The sequence below is a fragment of the Sinocyclocheilus grahami genome, unplaced genomic scaffold (genome assembly GCF_001515645.1).
Source record: "Sinocyclocheilus grahami isolate Dianchi unplaced genomic scaffold, SAMN03320097.WGS_v1.1 scaffold910.1, whole genome shotgun sequence".
Classification (NCBI taxonomy): domain Eukaryota; kingdom Metazoa; phylum Chordata; class Actinopteri; order Cypriniformes; family Cyprinidae; genus Sinocyclocheilus; species Sinocyclocheilus grahami.
In genome coordinates, this window is record NW_015506089.1 from 289,572 (window position 1) to 295,019 (window position 5,448).

Genomic DNA, 5,448 nt, shown 5'->3' on the forward strand with positions numbered 1-5,448 from the left:
AAAACTTTTAAAATACCAAAATTGTAAAAAAAACGTTTTACCGAAAAAAAAAAAAAAGTGAAAATTAAAAATTTAACTAGGGTGTCTATCGTGGTGAATGTCGCCATAAGATGCTTAAACGTGAAAAACTATTTCAGCAAATTGTTAAATTTAGCGATTTCTGAGCGAAATTGTTTATACACATGTTTTTTCTTACATAATAATTAGTGCTGTCAAAAGATTAATCGCGATTAATCGTATGTAAAATAAAAGTTTTTGTTTGCATAATATATGTGTGTGTACGGTGTATATTTATGATGTATACTGTATATAAATACACACACATGCATGTATATATTTAAGAAAAATGTTGTTTATATATTAAATATATTTATTATATAAATTATATGAATATAAATAGACATGTAAATATTTTCAAAATATATACTGTATGTATGTGTATTTATATATACATAATAAATATACACAGAACACACATATTATGCAAACAAAAACGTTTATTTTGTATGCGATTAATCGTTTGACAGCACTAATAATAATGTTAATTATTAATACCGGTTATAGTAGTAATGTTAACGATGTTGATTTACTCTCGTAGCTATGTGCAATAGGCTATCCGTTCGACCGATTCACTAAAAAGATTCGTTTAAAAGAATGGCACCTTTCTTGATTTTCCTTGGCTGTCAACAAGAATTAGGCCTATACGCATGCGCAGTACCATCTTTGCAGCGACTCCCACCACGATAGACGCCATATTTAATATTTCACATAAACAGTCTGTCCAATGGGTCGTACTTTGGCATTATTGTGAAAAAAAAAAATGCTGGCATTATTGTCGCGTCATCTGAATAATTGACACTCTATAATTGACACTCAATAATTGAAAATATACCCGTGTGAAACATTTTCTAGTGACAAACGGCTCTGCACACACACATTTAGCACTCAAAGCCTTGTTTTTTCTGCAAAACATTAAATCTAGCCCGACTAGATGGCTAAACAGATGCAAGACACTCATAATTCAGTATGCACACACGCAATTCAATATGCAAATCAACTCAAAATGATTTCAACCATTTTGCTCAAGAAAGTAATGCATAATACCTGCAGTTCTCAATCCTTCCCATTCATCTCAGTGGATGTTTCTTGGCTGGTGCAGAACATACTCAATCTGCCATCGTTGCTCATGTGCTCAGGTTGTTTTGCGTCAATCACCTGAACATTTCCATGTTACAAATCACTACAGGCCACAATTAAGTATAGGTCTTTGATAACTGTTGGCATATTTGATCAAAACACACAAGTCATTTTGAATGGTTGGCAATTGGACTAAAGAAAAAAGGCTTTTTCTAAATGCAGCCAATGGGCTTTACAAACCAACCAAGCCAAAGTTTTTGCTAACTTCCCTTCAAAATCCCGCCCTTCAAAGTCATATCAGCCAATCAGATGACAGTGAAACTCAGATTGGTTAAATCAGCACTGTCTGCTTTATATGACATCTTCATCAAACTATAATCTTAAAAGTAAATAAAACAAAGTTTCCAAAGTCTAATCCATTGCATTGCTTATTGTGAGAAGGGCCTGTACAATGTTTAATCACTCCTCTGCCGCTTTGTCTAGATTTACCTCAGTTTAGCTAAGCCAAACGATTCACAAATTTAAAGCAACACCAAATCAAGGCAGCGATCAATGCAGAAATTCAACAGATTTTCCAATCAAACCAGACAGAGACAGAGAGCAGTTTTCCTGCAACAAAACAAGACGAATGGTCCCGATTAATCAGGTGTTGTTCATTAAGAAAAAACAACCAACCATGGCAGAAATGAAGTTTGTTAAGGAAAGGTCAAGAGAAAAAGTATAGTGCAACCGGCAGCAGAAAATGTCCATTCGCTGCTGATTGTTCGGGTCTCACGGGGCGGCTGTTTACAGGCCATTGCTAATGGGAAATGTAAGCTTATTTCCAGCACAGGATGTTTAATTCAGACGAATAGGAGATTCAGAGAACAGACAATGTGGAAACGACCTGCTCTACAAAACCTCACCACAATAAAATGATATTTTGGAGACAGTAGATCCTCACTTTCATATGCACAAGTCACATGAGTGTTTGGTAGACATGGAAAAAATAACGTAAATAACACTGCATATGATTCATCCTCCTAATAAAAAAAAAAAAAAGACGTTTAAAAGAATAGTTCTTCCAAAAATGAAAATGTGCTAAAAAAATTTTTTTTTAAAAAAGTTCTCTGGTGAGCCGTGCAAGATTAGGATGAGTTTGTTTCTTCATCAGATTTGGAGAAATGTAGCACTGCATCACTTGGATGCTCTGCAGTGAATGGGTGCCGTCAGAATGAGAGTCCAAACAGCTGATAAAAACATCACAATAATCCACAAGTAATCCACAGCACTCCAGTCCATCAGTTAACATCTGGAGAAGACAAAAGCTGAAACAAAATCCATCAAGATGTTTTTCATTTCAAACCGTTGCTTTCAGCTAAAATACAACTCCATAATCCATAATAATGCTTCCTCCAGTGAAAAAGTCATCTGGTCTGAATCAGGAGAGGAATCTGCACAGATTAAATACAAAGACAAAACAGTCTAAAGCAGCTCTAAACAAATATATGGCTGGATTTTGATGTGAGAGTTGTTTTCACGGGAGGAAGCGTTATTATGGACTCGTATTTTGTCTAGAAGCAACGGTTTGAAGTTTAAAACGTCTTAATGCTGGATTTGTTTCAGCTTTTGTCTTCTCCAGATGTTAACTGATGGACTGGAGTGGTGTGGATTACTTGTGGATTATTGTGATGCTTTTATCAGCTGTTTGGACTCTCATTCTGACGGCACCCATTCACTGCAGAGCATCCAAGTGATGCAATGCTACATTTCTCCAAATCTGATGAAGAAACAAACTCATCTACATCTTCGATGGCCTGAGGGTGAGGACATTTTCATTTTTAGGTGAACTATTCCTATAAAACACTGAATTAAGGATGTCTGCCGGAAAGGGTTTCCCTCTGGGCATGAATTGGAAATGTTTCCCAATGAAGCATAAAATACTCTCTGTATGCAGACTTTCATTTTAGTAATGGTCTGATTCATCGTTTGAATATCTCAGTAATGGGATCTAAATATCATAGAGACACTTATCTCGGCACTCAAGAACAATCTGGGGCAAATAAGCATATTTTGATGCAAATAGGTCACATTAATCTAGAGCTGTCCAGATGACAAGCCGCTGAGTCACAGCAATTTAGCAGCATCCAAACAAGAATAAATAAACAGCAAGCGCTGCTGTGTTGTCTAGAGCAATTTCACTCGCTTGAACTCCGCAGGCGAGTCTGGCATTACTCAGAAACACATCAGGATTATGAATGCTAAAGAGACGCAGAGTCTGTCTGATTTATTTTAGTGCTCACGGTCCTTAATCAAAAGCATATGAAATGATAAAACACAGAGCGAGTACTCAACTTTCCATGAATAGCTGCAATGTGTTTAGCAGCATTAGATGCACAATTCAATGCTTCCTTCAAATGATCATTCGAAAACCATTCGGTTTTGCTTTTTATTGTAAAGCATCAAATTAATCTAACATGAATTGAAGGTAAACATTAAATGCCTTTACTTCCCGTCAAAATGTGAGATTTTAGCCTGTCCCAACTAACAAGTCTTAACCTTTTTGACTAAAATCATTAAAGATTATAGCTTTGATATAATCCTTGACACGTCTGTGTGTGGTGGCTCTTGATGCCTTGACCCCAGCCTCAGTCCATTAGGCCTTATATATTAGTATATTTTAGTGTTGTTTTAGTAGTCTATAATTAATATACCACTATAGTTTTTGTAGAGATTTTGAATTAGATTTGATTTTTATATTTTGTATTATTTAATTATATAAAAATGAGAAATGCTGCCTTGGCAACTAGCTGTGATAAAATCCATTTTATTTCATTTTTTTATGTAATGAAATGTTTTAATGAACGGTAAAAAAAATGTTCTCATTCATTTTATTTTTTCATGCAAATTTTTGTGTTGACTGCTTTTTATCAAACTCCAACATTTAGGAAAAATGTCAAATATTTTTCTCACAAAGTTTTCAATAACTGAAAATCAACATTCAGATAGTCTAATTTAGACTAAACGTACAACCCTGTTACACAAACTGGCCCAATTTTTCATGAATTTCATCAACGTTTATCTGTTGTTCATTGCTAGAAAAGAACAAAATCAGCGTATAAAAGTGTATTCAGACAAAAATGGCAAACCTCATATAAAATAAAGAAAACAAAGTTGAAATAATGAGTTTGAGACTGATGATATTCCCAAAGTTGAAATGCCTTTCACTGATCATTTATTTATTCAAGAATTCCAGGTCTGTTTTTTAACTCCAGCAGCAGATTCCCATTCATTTCCATGAATGAAACAGCAGCGCCCTCTGCTGCTCGAGCCGTGCACTTACAGCCCAGTGCATCAAACACAACCTCACCTTCACATCAAAGAGAAAGCAGATGCTTTTAGCAAATGAAAACTTTATTCATGCATCTTTGATGATACACAAATGTTAGTTCCCAGAATGCTGAAGCGACTCGACAAATACAGTGAATCCTTGTAGTGCTACACTCGGATTTTATATATGTATATATATATATATATATATATATATATGTATATATCTCAAATCTTGAATGTTTTCTGAAGCGTTTTGTAGTTGACGTTCGGCTAATGTTTTGTAAATGTTATTACTTGTTTTAAATGTTACACTTGTTTCAGAATGTGTTTCAAAAAACATTCAAACGTAACGTTTCCATAAAGTTTGCAAAATGTTCATATATAACCATAATGAAGAAAAATAACACCAGGACAAACAAAAAGCATGCATACTTGTTAAATATACAGAATACCATTTTTTTAAAAAAACTCCAGAAACATTCGACGAGGGCAGATCATTGGCATTCAGCTTCATGTCAAAGACACAAGTTTTAAAGAATATTTCATTTAAAAATGTAAATTCTGTCATTATTTAATCACCCTCATGTTGTTACAAGCAGGTTAACTCAAACTAAAATGAAAAAAGTCAAATAAATAATGAAATAACTGAAATAAAGTGAACACTAACTGAAATAAAATAAAGTAAAACGTAGAGAAATAAATCATAACAAAACTAAAACAAAAATGTATAACTAAAATGTAAAAAAGTTAACTAAAATAAATAAATGAATATAAACCTCTAGCTTTAGTCATCAAGGCAAAATTAATCATTTTAATTGAATTAAACCTGATGCACTAAAATAACTCAAACTAAAATATAATGAATAAAAACTATATAGATGTATGTAACAAAAACAACTTGATGTACTAATAACTAAAACTAAAATTAATAAAAACTATATTGTTATATTAAAAAAAACTCCTAAAAATGACACAAACACAGCTAAATTACTAAAGAAA